The sequence below is a fragment of the Oncorhynchus tshawytscha genome, linkage group LG28 (assembly GCF_018296145.1).
Source record: "Oncorhynchus tshawytscha isolate Ot180627B linkage group LG28, Otsh_v2.0, whole genome shotgun sequence".
NCBI lineage: Eukaryota > Metazoa > Chordata > Actinopteri > Salmoniformes > Salmonidae > Oncorhynchus > Oncorhynchus tshawytscha.
This window is the reverse complement of record NC_056456.1, coordinates 43,115,890-43,131,526: the sequence shown is the minus strand read 5'-3', so window position 1 is coordinate 43,131,526 and position 15,637 is coordinate 43,115,890.

Sequence of the window (15,637 nt, the reverse complement as noted above, 5' to 3'; positions counted from 1 at the left end):
GTCAATGCAATAGAATTCTACTCCAATGTGTTCTGCCTACAACACAATCTCATACAGTTGAAGTCGGAAGTTTACATACACTTAGGTTGGAGTCATTAAAACTAGTTTTTCAGCCACTCCACACATTTCTTGATAACAAACTATAGTTTTGGCAAGTCAGTTAAGACATCTACTTTGTGCATGACACAAGTAATTTTTCCAACAATTGTTTACAGACAGATTATATCACTTATAATTCATTGAATCACAATTCCTGTGAGTCAGAAGTTTACATACAATCAGTTGACTGTGCCTTTAAACAGCTTGGAAAATTCCAGAAAATGATATAATGGCTTTTAGAAGCTTCTGATTGGCTAATTGACATCATTTGAGTCAATTGGAGGTGTACCTCTGGATGTATTTCAAGGCCTACCTTCAAACTCAGTGCCTCTTTGCTTGACATCATGGGAAAATCCAAAGAAATCAGCCAAGACCTCAGAACATTTTTTTTGTAGACCTCCACAAGACTGGTTCATCCTTGGAAGCAATTTCCAAACGCCTGAAGGTACCACGTTCATCTGTACAAACAATAGTACGCAAGTATAAACACCATGGGACCACGCAGCCATCATACCGCTCAGGAAGGAGACGCGTTCTGTCTCCTAAGAGATGAACGTACTTTGGTGTGAAAAGTGCAAATCAATCCCAGAACAACAGCAAAGGACCTTGTGAAGATGCTGGAGGAAACAGGTACAAAGTTATCGATATCCACAGTAAAACAAGTCCTATATCAACATAACCTGAAAGGCCGCTCAGCAAGGAAGAAGCCACTGCTCCAAAACCGCCATAAAAAAGCCAGACTACGATTTGCAACTGCACATAGGGACTAACATTGTACTTTTTAGAGAAATGTCCTCTGGTCTGATGAAACAAAAATAGAACATTTTGGCCATAATGACACCGTTATGTTTGGAGGAAAAAGGGGGAGGCTTGCAAGCCGATGAACACCATCCCAACCATGAAGCACGGGGGTGGCAGCAACATGTTGTGGGGGTGCTTTGCTGCAGGAGAGACTAGTGCACTTCACAAAATAGATGGCTTCATGAGGAACAAATATTATGTGGATATTTTGAAGCAGAATCTTAAGACATCAGTCAGGAAGTTAAAGCTTGGTCGCAAATGGGTCTTCCAAATGGACAATGACCCCAAGCATACTTCCAAAGTTGTGGCAAAATGGCTTAAGGACAACAAAGTCCAGGTATTGGAGTGGCCATCATAAAGCCCTGACCTCAATCCTATAGAAAATGTGTGAGCAGAACTGAAAAAGCGTGTGCGAGCAATGAGGCCTACAACCCTGACTCAGTTACACCAGCTCTGTCAGGAGGAATGGGCCAAAATTCACCCAATTTATTGTGAGAAGCTTGTGGAAGGCTACCCAAAATATTTGACCCAAGTTAAACAATTTAAAGGAAATGCTACCAAATTGTAATTGTGTGACTGTAAACTTCTGTCCCACTGGGAATGTGATGAATGAAATAAATCATTCTCTCTACTATTATTCCGACATTTCACATTCTTAAAATAAAGTGGTGATCCTAACTGACCTAAAACAGGGATTTTTTACTGTTTACGAAAAACTGAGTTGAAATGTATTTGGCTATGTAAACTTCCGACTTCAACTGTACATAGTTAGTTTTGGTATGTTGCATTGATTTGTTCAGAATTGCCACAGTAAAGGGGAAACGTTGATAGTTAACAGGGTGTTATACTATAGAAAGTTCAATATTGTGCTTCTCTCTGTGGGCTCATATTCCTTCTGCTTGGCAGTCCCAAAGGATCCGCTTAGCAGTCCCAAAGGAGCCGCTTGGCAGTCCCAAAGGAGCCGCTTGGCAGTCCCAAAGGAGCCGCTTGGCAGTCCCAAAGGAGCCGCTTGGCAGTCCCAAAGGAGCCGCATGGCAGTCCCAAAGGAGCCGCTTGGCAGTCCCAAAGGAGCCGCTTGGCAGTCCCAAAGGAGCCGCTTGGCAGTCCCAAAGGAGCCGCTTGGCAGTCCCAAAGGAGCCGCTTGGCAGTCCCAAAGGAGCCGCTTGGCAGTCCCAAAGGAGCCGCATGGAAGTCCCAAAGGAGCCGCATGGAAGTCCCAAAGGAGCCGCATGGAAGTCCCAAAGGAGCCGCATGGAAGTCCCAAAGCACACGCTCCAGCAGGTGTATCTCACTGATCATCCCTAAAGCCAACACCTCATTTGGCCGCCTTTCGTTCCAGTACTCTGCTGCCTGTGACTGGAACGAATTGCAAAAATCGCTGAAGTTGGAGAATTTTATCTCCCTCACCAACTTCAAACATCAGCTATCTCAGCAGCTAACCGATCGCTGCAGCTGTACATAGTCTATTGGTAAATAGCCCACCCATTTTCACCTACCTCATCCCCATACTGTTTTTATTTATTTACTTTTCTGCTCTTTTGCACACCAATATCTCTACCTGTACATGACCATCTGATCATTTATCACTCCAGTGTTAATCTGCAAAATTGTAATTATTCGCCTACCTCCTCATGCCTTTTGCACACATTGTATATAGACTCCCCCTTTGTTTTCTACTGTGTTATTGACTTGTTAATTGTTTATTCCATGTGTAACTCTGTGTTGTCTGTTCACACTGCTAAGCTTTATCTTGGCCAGGTCGCAGTTGCAAATGAGAACTTTTTCTCAACTAGCCTACCTGGTTAAATAAAGGGAACTTGTTCTCAACTAGCCTACCTGGTTAAATAAAGGGAACTTGTTCTCAACTAGCCTACCTGGTTAAATAAAGGGAACTTGTTCTCAACTAGCCTACCTGGTTAAATAAAGGTGTTCTCAACTAGCCTACCTGGTTAAATAAAGGTGTTCTCAACCTGGTTAAATAAAGGTGCCTACCTGGTTAAATAAAGGTGTTCTCAACTAGCCTACCTGGTTAAATAAAGGTGTTCTCAACTAGCCTACCTGGTTAAATAAAGGTGTTCTCAACTAGCCTACCTGGTTAAATAAAGGTGTTCTCAACTAGCCTACCTGGTTAAATAAAGGTGTTCTCAACTGGCCTACCTGGTTAAATAAAGGTGTTCTCAACTGGCCTACCTGGTTAAATAAAGGTGTTCTCAACTGGCCTACCTGGTTAAATAAAGGTGTTCTCAACTAGCCTACCTGGTTAAATAAAGGTGTTCTCAACTGGCCTACCTGGTTAAATAAAGGTGTTCTCAACTAGTCTACCTGGCCTACCTGGTTAAATAAAGGTGTTCTCAACTGGCCTACCTGGTTAAATAAAGGTGTTTCAACTAGCCTACCTGGTTAAATAAAGGTGTTCTCAACTAGCCTACCTGGTTAAATAAAGGTGTTCTCAACTGGCCTACCTGGTTAAATAAAGGTGTTCTCAACTGGCCTACCTGGTTAAATAAAGGTGTTCTCAACTGGCCTACCTGGTTAAATAAAGGTGTTCTCAACTGGCCTCCCTGGTTAAATAAAGGTGTTCTCAACTGGCCTACCCGGTTAAATAAAGGTGTTCTCAACTGGCCTACCTGGTTAAATAAAGGTGTTCTCAACTGGCCTACCTGGTTAAATAAAGGTGAAATAAAAATAAAAATAAAAAAGGAGCTGCATGGAAGTCCCAAAGGAGCTGCTTGGAAGTCCCAAAGGAGCTGCATGGAAGTCCCAAAGGAGCTGCATGGCAGTACCAAAGGAGCTGCATGGCAGTCCCAAAGGAGCTGCATGGAAGTCCCAAAGGAGCTGCATGGCAGTCCCAAAGGAGCTGCATGGCAGTCCCAAAGGAGCTGCATGGAAGTCCCAAAGGAGCTGCAGGAAGTCCCAAAGGAGCTGCATGGCAGTCCCAAAGGAGCTGCATGGAAGTCCCAAAGGAGCTGCTTGGAAGTCCCAAAGGAGCTGCATGGAAGTCCCAAAGGAGCTGCATGGCAGTCCCAAAGGAGCTGCATGGCAGTCCCAAAGGAGCTGCATGGCAGTCCCAAAGGAGCTGCATGGAAGTCCCAAAGGATCTGCATGGAAGTCCCAAAGGAGCTGCATGGCAGTCCCAAAGGAGCTGCTTGGAAGTCCCAAAGGAGCTGCATGGAAGTCCCAAAGGAGCTGCATGGCAGTCCCAAAGGAGCTGCATGGCAGTCCCAAAGGAGCTGCATGGAAGTCCCAAAGGAGCTGCATGGAAGTCCCAAAGGAGCTGCATGGCAGTCCCAAAGGAGCTGCATGGAAGTCCCAAAGGAGCTGCATGGAAGTCCCAAAGGAGCTGCATGGAAGTCCCAAAGGAGTGTAGTGGCAAATCGGTTCAAAAATGACACATCCAAGAACTTTGTGAAAATCAATGTAGACTTTTAATACGACAGTATCATAAGCCCGGAGCGGTCCGCGACACACTTTTTCAGAGCCCTCGCTCTGAGTTATACACCTACCATATAAGTTCCTCCCATATCAAATCAAATCAAATCAAATTTGATTTGTCACATACACATGGTTAGCAGATGTTAATGCGAGTGTAGCGAAATGCTTGTGCTTCTAGTTCCGACAATGCAGTAATAACGAACAAGTAATCTAACTAACAATTCCAAAAAACAAAAAAAAACTACTGTCTTATACACAGTGTAAGGGGATAAAGAATATGTACATAAGGATATATGAATGAGTGATGGTACAGAGCAGCATAGGCAAGATACGGTAGATGATATCGAGTACAGTATATACATATGAGATGAGTATGTAAACCAAGTGGCATAGTTAAAGTGGCTAGTGATACATGTATTACATAAGGATGCAGTCGATGATATAGAGTACAGTATCTACGTATGCATATGAGATGAATAATGTAGGGTAAGTAACATTATATAAGGTAGCATTGTTAAAGTGGCTAGTGATATATTTACATCATTTCCCATCAATTCCCATTATTAAAGTGGCTGGAGTAGAGTCAGTGTCATTGACAGTGTGTTGGCAGTAGCCACTCAATGTTAGTGGTGGCTGTTTAACAGTCTGATGGCCTTGAGATAGAAGCTGTTTTTCAGTCTCTCGGTCCCAGCTTTGATGCACCTGTACTGACCTCGCCTTCTGGATGACAGCGGGGTGAACAGGCAGTGGCTCGGGTGGTTGATGTCCTTGATGATCTTTATGGCCTTCCTGTAGCATCGGGTGGTGTAGGTGTCCTGGAGGGCAGGTAGTTTGCCCCCGGTGATGCGTTGTGCAGACCTCACTACCCTCTGGAGAGCCTTACGGTTGAGGGCGGTGCAGTTGCCATACCAGGCGGTGATACAGCCCGCCAGGATGCTCTCGATTGTGCATCTGTAGAAGTTTGTGAGTGCTTTTGGTGACAAGCCGAATTTCTTCAGCCTCCTGAGGTTGAAGAGGCGCTGCTGCGCCTTCCTCACGATGCTGTCTGTGTGAGTGGACCAATTCAGTTTGTCTGTGATGTGTATGCCGAGGAACTTAAAACTTGCTACCCTCTCCACTACTGTTCCATCGATGTGGATGGGGGTGTTCCCTCTGCTGTTTCCTGAAGTCCACAATCATCTCCTTAGTTTTGTTGACGTTGAGTGTGAGGTTATTTTCCTGGCACCACACTCCGAGGGCCCTCACCTCCTCCCTGTAGGCCGTCTCGTCGTTGTTGGTAATCAAGCCTACCACTGTTGTGTCATCCGCAAACTTGATGATTGAGTTGGAGGCGTGCATGGCCACGCAGTCGTGGGTGAACAGGGAGTACAGGAGAGGGCTCAGAACGCACCCTTGTGGGGCCCCAGTGTTGAGGATCAGCGGGGAGGAGATGTTGTTGCCTACCCTCACCACCTGGGGGCGGCCCGTCAGGAAGTCCAGAACCCAGTTGCACAGGGCGGGGTCGAGACCCAGGGTCTCGAGCTTGATGACGAGCTTGGAGGGTACTATGGTGTTGAATGCCGAGCTGTAGTCGATGAACAGCATTCTCACATAGGTATTCCTCTTGTCCAGATGGGTTAGGGCAGTGTGCAGTGTGGTTGAGATTGCATCGTCTGTGGACCTATTTGGGCGGTAAGCAAATTGGAGTGGGTCTAGGGTGTCAGGTAGGGTGGAGGTGATATGGTCCTTGACTAGTCTCTCAAAGCACTTCATGATGACGGATGTGAGTGCTACGGGCGGTAGTCGTTTAGCTCAGTTACCTTAGCTTTCTTGGGAACAGGAACAATGGTGGCCCTCTTGAAGCATGTGGGAACAGCAGACTGGTATAGGGATTGATTGAATATGTCCGTAAACACACCGGCCAGCTGGTCTGCGCATGCTCTGAGGGCGCGGCTGGGGATGCCGTCTGGGCCTGCAGCCTTGCGAGGGTTAACACGTTTAAATGTCTTACTCACTTCGGCTGCAGTGAAGGAGAGACCGCATGTTTCCGTTGCAGGCCGTGTCAGTGGCACTGTATTGTCCTCAAAGCGGGCAAAAAGTTATTTAGTCTGCCTGGGAGCAAGACATCCTGGTCCGTGACTGGGCTGGGTTTCTTCCTGTAGTCCGTGATTGACTGTAGACCCTGCCACATGCCTCTTGTGTCTGAGCCGTTGAATTGAGATTCTACTTTGTCTCTGTACTGGCGCTTAGCTTGTTTGATAGCCTTGCGGAGGGAATAGCTGCACTGTTTGTATTCAGCCATGTTACCAGACACCTTGCCCTGATTAAAAGCAGTGGTTCGTGCCTTCAGTTTCACACGAATGCTGCCATCAATCCAAGGTTTCTGGTTAGGGAATGTTTTAATCGTTGCTATGGGAACGACATCTTCAACGCACGTTCTAATGAACTCGCACACCGAATCAGTGTATTCGTCAATGTTGCTGTCTGACGCAATACGAAACATCTCCCAGTCCACGTGATGGAAGCAGTCTTGGAGTGTGGAGTCAGCTTGGTCGGACCAGCGTTGGACAGACCTCAGCGTGGGAGCTTCTTGTTTTAGTTTCTGTCTGTAGGCAGGGATCAACAAAATGGAGTCGTGGTCAGCTTTTCCGAAAGGGGGCGGGGCAGGGCCTTATATGCGTCGCGGAAGTTAGAGTAACAATGATCCAAGGTCTTTCCACCCCTGGTTGCGCAATCGATATGCTGATAAAATTTAGGGAGTCTTGTTTTCAGATTAGCCTTGTTAAAATCCCCAGCTACAATGAATGCAGCCTCCGGATAAATCGTTTCCAGTTTGCAGAGAGTTAAATAAAGTTCGTTCAGAGCCATCGATGTGTCTGCTTGGGGGATATATACGGCTGTGATTATAATCGAAGAGAATTCTCTTGGTAGATAATGCGGTCTACATTTGATTGTGAGGAATTCTAAATCAGGTGAACAGAAGGATTTGAGTTCCTGTATGTTTCTTTCATCACACCATGTCACGTTAGTCATAAGGCATGCGCCCCCGCCCCTCTTCTTACCAGAAAGATGTTTGTTTCTGTCGGCGCGATGCGTGGAGAAACCCGCTGGCTGCACCGCTTCGGATTGCGTCTCTCCAGTTAGCCATGTTTCCGTGAAGCAGAGAACGTTGCAGTCTCTGATGTCCCTCTGGAATGCTACCCTTGCTCGGATTTCATCAACCTTGTTGTCAAGAGACTGGACATTGGCGAGAAGAATGCTAGGGAGAGGTGCACGATGTGCCCGTCTCCGGAGTCTGACCAGAAGACCGCTTCGTTTCCCTCTTTTTCTGAGTCGTTTTTTCGGGTCGCTGCATGGGATCCACTCCGTTGTCCTGTTTGTAAGGCAGAACACAGGATCCGCATCGCGAAAATATATATATGCAAATTAAGTTACATCCCAATCCGTGCTTCCTGCTTGTTCAGCCCAATAACGCCCCCATCTGCTTTCCATTAGATCCTAATGATGGCAAGACCCTTGCTTTGACCCTTCACTCAACTTAATGCGTTTTCCTGTTTGTGTGTTATCTAGGGTCAGCAGACTATGTGTCTCTTCCGTTTTTAGCGTGCTCAGCTATACTAAAAATACTATACATTCCTCTATGCTATAGGCTTGCTTTGTCCCTGCACTTAGCTCAATGTGTGTCTTTATCTAGGGTCAGCAGACTGTGGGTCTCCCCTGTCATTCCTTCAGCGTCTTCATGTCCTAAGGATATGTGAGTCATTCCTATAATCCATCAGTTGGTCATTTGGCTGACCCCCTCCTTCGTATATCCCTCTGACCTTTGTATGTCCAGCCATTTCTAGACGTCTATGTGTCTGCATTACTTTAGTGTTCCCAGCTGTTCCATACTCCCATGGTCCCACTCTGGCTTCCTGTCCTATACAATAGACAATGTACCCTACCAGAATGGCAAATGCATCCCTCTTTTATATAGGACAGTATATTTATCCATATATGTACCTAATTTCTCCCACAGGAGCTGCATGGCAGTCCCAAAGGAGCTGCATGGAAGTCCCAAAGGAGCTGCATGGAAGTCCCAAAGGAGCTGCATGGAAGTCCCAAAGGAGCTGCATGGCAGTCCCAAAGGAGCTGCTTGGCAGTCCCAAAGGAGCTGCTTGGCAGTCCTGGGGCTATTGCGCAGCATGAGAGCAGTTTAGAGGGAACCTGGAACCAAAAAAAGGGTTCTTCTATGGGGACAGCCATACAACCCTTTGGGAACCCTTTTTTTTTCCCCCAAAGAGTGTCGGATCTCTACGAACCAAATTATGTTCTGAATGGTTGGTGATTACTCAGCCTTTATTTGACAAATGAATGGAATCCTGCATGTTATATTCATTCCAATAAAATAAATTAATTGACTGTTTGTATTGAAAATCAGTTTGAAAAACTGAGGTGAAAAGGAGACTGGAGTGAGACATTGTTAAAAAAATACATATTTCCCTGTTTATTTCCAGCATGTAATAAACAACCATCCCATACTAGACTTCCATGCACTCTTGCCTTGCCCTAATGGAGGGGCCAAGTAACAATCATTCGTAGTTTTTTTGAAAGAGTTGAGTGTGGATAGTGTTGCTGTGGTATTTAGACCTCAGTCCCCCATGAAATAACACCATATAGATTCAACAGACCTTACCGAGTACTCTCAACCACACGTTCACATCGGCAACTGGAACAGTTTTTTTTTCTCTACAAGCCAATATGTAATTCATATGCAGTGTATTGCATTGCAGTGAATGGAGGGGCTGTCACTTAATTAAACCTGTTTCCCTGCCCAACAGACCATTTTAAGTTATGTAGACTATTGAGTAATTCAAATTACAATATTAAAATAAAAAGTACGTAAAATTATCTTTCTAGGGGGACTCTTATTTAAATAATAATAATAATAATAATAGAAATTGTGCTGCCCTCCGTTCAGAACGTTTTCTCACCACCAAATATGGTAGTGAGAGGAAGTCCATTAACGGGCAGTGAGCGAGGATGGAACTAGGTGAAAACGGGCAGACGTTCTGCAAATTTTCTCATCGATGAAACATCTGATATAAAAATAAATAAAAAATACCAAAAATAGAATCTGTTACGAACATAGTGGACTAAGTTTTATAGACTTTAAAAAAATGTAATTCCGTTGTTTAGGAGTGCAAAGTCGAATTGAGTTTGTGCACATACGCACCTCAAATAGGAAGCGTTCCCTAACGGAAATATGCAAATATGTGCAACAACGCACCAATAGGATCCCGCTAGCTCGTGCTTGGCTTTGGCTACTTCCTTGCTTTTTCTGCCCACTATGCTTCCTTTGTACCCACGGTAAACGACACAGATGAACTATATTGGGTTAGTTATATATTTATTTGTACCGTAGACTGACTAACTAATCTACAAATCATCTTGCATCATTAATAACATCTCAATATTGTTTGTAGATCAGTCAGCCGGTCACAATTTGCCCATGAAACATCACAGTTTTGATGCACGAGAGCCCAGCCAATATCTTTGCCTGTGAGTGATAACAAAATGGCGTTCGTGACAATTATTTGAATATTTCAAATGAATGTTTTGTGCACAAAGGTGACATCTAAAGCGTTTTACTAGGAATTTTCTTATCTGACTTTCAATGTGGCCGTGTATGGAAATTGTATTTCTGGGTTGGGCATCAGCAAAATTATAGGAGCAGCCGAAACAGCCGACAGGAACACTGGCCCCTTGGTTATTTTGGATTAATTCAAACCATTGTGTACTTGTTGCTACGGTGTCTCATGAGAGATATTTCTGCTTTTTTTCCTAGTTTTTTCCAAACGTATGTCTGCAGACCACAGGTGGCTGGTGGCACCTAAAGTGGGGAGGATGTGCATCTAGTAATGTCTGGAATGGTATCAAGCACATCAAACGCATGGTTCAAATGTGTTTGATACCGTTCCATTCCAGCCATCCTCCCCTTACCAGCCTCCTGTGATCCGGACACCTTTACAATTAGCTCCACCGTTCAGCGAAAATAGCATTCATTTAATAACCTTGTAAGATGCCTTTTCCAGGCAAAAGCAGAGCGGGGTACACATCACACCTATATCATATTGTTAAAGTGCATGCTCTTCAACCGATTGCTGCCCGCACCTGCCCAGCATCACTACTCTGGACGTTTCTGACTTAGAATATGTGGACAACTACAAATACCTAGGTGTCTGGTTAGACTGTAAACTCTCCTTCTAGACTCACATTAAGCATCTCCAATCCAAAATTAAATCTAGAATTGGCTTCCTATTTCACAACAAAGCCTCCTTCACTCATGCCGTCAAACATACCCTCGTAAAACTGACCATCCTACCGATCACTCTACTACACAAATTGGATGTAGTCTATCACAGTGCCATCCGTTTTGTCACCAAAGCCCCATATACTACCCACCTCGGCGACCTGTACGCTCTCGTTGGCTGGCCCTCACTACATATCCGTCGCCAAACCCACTGGCACCAGGTCATCTACAAGTCTTTGCTAGGTAAAGCCCAGCCTTATCTCAACTCACTGGTCACCATAGCAACACTCACCCATAGCACGAGCTCCAGCAGGTATATTTCACTGGTCACCATAGCAACACTCACCCATAGCACGAGCTCCAGCAGGTATATTTCACTGGTCACCATAGCAACACTCACCCATAGCACGAGCTCCAGCAGGTATATTTCACTGGTCACCATAGCAACACTCACCCATAGCACGAGCTCCAGCAGGTATATTTCACTGGTCACCATAGCAACACTTAGCACGAGCTCCAGCAGGTATATTTCACTGGTCACCATAGCAACACTCACCCTAGCACGAGCTCCAGCAGGTATATTTCACTGGTCACCATAGCAACACTCACCCATAGCACAGCTCCAGCAGGTATATTTCACTGGTCACCATAGCAACACTCACCCATAGCATGCGCTCCAGCAGGTATATTTCACTGGTCACCATAGCAACACTCACCCATAGCACGAGCTCCAGCAGGTATATTTCACTGGTCACCATAGCAACACTCACCCATAGCACGAGCTCCAGCAGGTATATTTCACTGGTCACCATAGCAACACTCACCCATAGCACGAGCTCCAGCAGGTATATCTCACTGGTCACCATAGCAACACTCACCCATCGAGCTCCAGCAGGTATATTTCACTGGTCACCATAGCAACACTCACCCATAGCACAGCTCCAGCAGGTATATTTCACTGGTCACCATAGCAACACTCACCCATAGCACGAGCTCCAGCAGGTATATTTCACTGGTCACCATAGCAACACTCACCCATAGCACGAGCTCCAGCAGGTATATTTCACTGGTCACCATAGCAACACTCACCCATAGCACGAGCTCCAGCAGGTATATTTCACTGGTCACCATAGCAACACTCACCCATAGCACGAGCTCCAGCAGGTATATTTCACTGGTCACCATAGCAACACTCACCCATAGCACGAGCTCCAGCAGGTATATTTCACTGGTCATCCCCAAAGCCAACACTTCCAGTTCTCTGCTGCCAATGACTGGAACGAATTGCAAAAACCACTGAAGTTGGAGACTTATATCTCCCTCATTGACTTTATTATTACTTACCCTCTTGCTCTTCTGCACCCCAGTATCTCTACTTGCACATCATCAACTGCACATCCGTCACTCCAGTACAAACGCTAAATTGTAATTATTTTCACCTCTAGGGCCAATTTATTGCCTACCTCCCTCCTCTCCTACATTTGCACTGTACATAGATCTTTCTATTGTGTATTGACTGTACGTTTGTTTATGTGTAACTGCTTTGCTTTATCTTGGCCATGTCACAGTTGTAAATGAGAACTTGTTCTGTACTGGCCTACCTGGTTAAATAAAGGGTTATATATATAAATACCTGGTTAAATAAAGGGTTAGGGTTATATATATAAATACCTGGTTAAATAAAGGGTTAGGGTTATATATATAAACACCTGGTTAGAGAGCATCCTGTCGGGCTGTATCACCGCCTGGTACGGCAACTGCTCCGCCCACAACCGTAAGGCTCTCCAGAGGGTAGTGAGGTCTGCACAACGCATCACTGGGGGCAAACTACCTGCCCTCCAGGACACCTACACCACCCGATGTCACAGGAAGGCCATAAAGATCATCAAGGACAACAACCACCCGAGCCACTGCCTGTTCACCCTGCTATCATCCAGAAGGCGAGGTCAGTACAGGTGCATCAAAGCTGGGACCGAGAGACTGAAAAACAGCTTCTATCTCAAGGCCATCAGACTGTTAAACAGCCACCACTAACATTGAGTGGCTGCTGCCAACACACTGACAATGACACTGACTCAACTCCAGCCACTTTAATAATGGGAATTGATGGGAAATGATGTAAATACATAAACAATGCTACCTTATATAATGTTACTTACCCTACATTATTCATCTCATATGCATACGTATATACTGTACTCTATATCATCGACTGTATCCTTATGTAATACATGTATCACTAGCCACTTTAACTATGCCACTTTGTTTACATACTCATCTCATATGTATATACTGTACTCGATATCATCTACTGTATCTTGCCTATGCCGCTCTGTACCATCACTCATTCATATATCTTTATGTACATATTCTTTATCCCCTTACACTGTGTATAAGACAGTAGTTTTTTGGAATTGTTAGGTTAGATTACTTGTTGGATTATTACTGCATTGTCGGAACTAGAAGCACAAGCATTTCGCTACACTCGCACTAACATCTGCTAACCATGTGTATGTGACAAATAAAATTTGATTTGATAAATAAAGGGTTAGGGTTATATATATATATAAACACCTGGTTAAATAAAGGGTTAGGGTTATATATATATATAAACACCTGGTTAAATAAAGGGTTATATATATAAACACCTGGTTAAATAAAGGGTTAGGGTTATATATATAAATACCTGGTTAAATAAAGGGTTATGGTTATATATATATATATATATAAATGTAACAGGGTAAAGGAAATATTCATAGCCTGTTATACATTAAAAAGTATTAGTAAGTTCATAGTATGTGAGGATCTTAAAACATCTAAGGTTAAGAAGATGCATTCAGTATTAGTTGATAGAGATTGATAACATTCATATAATTGTGTTAAAGTTAAAATCTGTCAAAGAGATGAGAGTAATGTGTAAACGTTATATTGATTACTTTATTTTGTGGTGCCTAAAAGTGTTAATCTGTGATCTACGAAATGCTCTTAGTCTTTGAGCCGGAGAAGCTCTGGTCTCCACCCATATTCCTGGGGAAAATCGCGGTCTTTTCTCATTGAACTAAACGTTAAATTGAGAATACAACACCGCCCGTGATTATTTCTCCCCTGTTTTCAGGTACTTTATTGATGATAAGAATAGTAATTTTAATGTTATAACTCACTAACATGTCAAGAGTGTTTAAGGTGTGTCTTTAGTAACGTCTTGAGGAAGTTAGAGTTAAGTTTGAAGAGAGTAATATTAGCCCTGCTCGGTTGAAGTGAAGAATAGCATCGTACTGAGAGTAGCTGCCATTTTATGTTGATTGTGAATGAACATGTACGTTGTTAATAAGATATTTTGCTGTGTTATTTGTATAATGGATTTTCTGTTGTTTTGTAATGTGTTACTTTTGTGAAATGATTGAACTAAACGTTTTGAGAATACAACACCGTATCACTGTCGTGATTATTTCTCCCCTGTTTTCAGGGGTGTAACATAAACACCTGGTTAAATAAAGGGTTAGGGTTATATATATAAATACCTGGTTAAATAAAGGGTTATATATATATAAACACCTGGTTAAATAAAGGGTTATATATATATAAACACCTGGTTAAATAAAGGGTTATATATATAAACACCTGGTTAAATAAAGGGTTATATATATAAATACCTGGTTAAATAAAGGGTTATATATATAAATACCTGGTTAAATAAAGGGTTATATATATATAAACACCTGGTTAAATAAAGGGTTATATATATAAATACCTGGTTAAATAAAGGGTTATATATATATAAACACCTGGTTAAATAAAGGGTTATATATATAAATACCTGGTTAAATAAAGGGTTATATATATATAAACACCTGGTTAAATAAAGGGTTATATATATATAAACACCTGGTTAAATAAAGGGTTATATATATGAATACCTGGTTAAATAAAGGGTTATATATATAAATACCTGGTTAAATAAAGGGTTATATATATGAATACCTGGTTAAATAAAGGGTTATATATATAAATACCTGGTTAAATAAAGGGTTATATATATAAATACCTGGTTAAATAAAGGGTTATATATATAAATACCTGGTTAAATAAAGGGTTAGGGTTATATATATAAATACCTGGTTAAATAAAGGGTTATATATATGAATACCTGGTTAAATAAAGGGTTATATATATAAATACCTGGTTAAATAAAGGGTTATATATATAAATACCTGGTTAAATAAAGGGTTATGGTTATATATATATAAACACCTGGTTTAATAAAGGGTTATATATATAAATACCTGGTTAAATAAAGGGTTATATATATAAATACCTGGTTAAATAAAGGGTTATGGTTATATATATATAAATACCTGGTTAAATAAAGTTGAAATAAAAAAATGCTACTTAATGCAGGGCCTTGTCCGAGTCAGAAATCACACCCTATTCCCTATATAGTGCACTACAGAAAACGCTGGTCAAAAGTAGTGTGCTCTATAGGGACTATGGTGCCTTTTGGGACTTCCCCATCGTGTTCATGACCATGAAACGTCACCGATAGCCAATGTTAAAGCCCTTTTAAAATATATTATTTAATCTGTCGTGATATGATAAATCCTGTGGGACCTTGGGGAAAAATAGCCTATATACATGGTCTGTGACTGAAAACAGACCCCTAATTCCCAACGTAGTTCAAGACACACATTGAGGCTCTGGACTTGTAACTTTAAATTATATTTTTTATACAAAACATTTTTTAAAAAGGTGCAATATGCAGGAATCACTCCGCCATTTCCCGGTTGCTAAAATTCTAATAGTTCCCTTATTTTCAGTTTGTGACAAAAAAAATGTGTAGTGTAGAGAATCATTTTACAAACTGTCTTTTCAATCAACAAAAATATTGTATTTTTCAGCTGTTTGAAGCTGCTGTACAAATCCTAAAGTAAAAGACGCAAAAACTAAACTTAAACGAGGAGCAAAGAAATATCACACACTCAGCAAAAAATAAACGAAATAAATAATAAATAAAGATGTCATCGCGAAATGATTGTG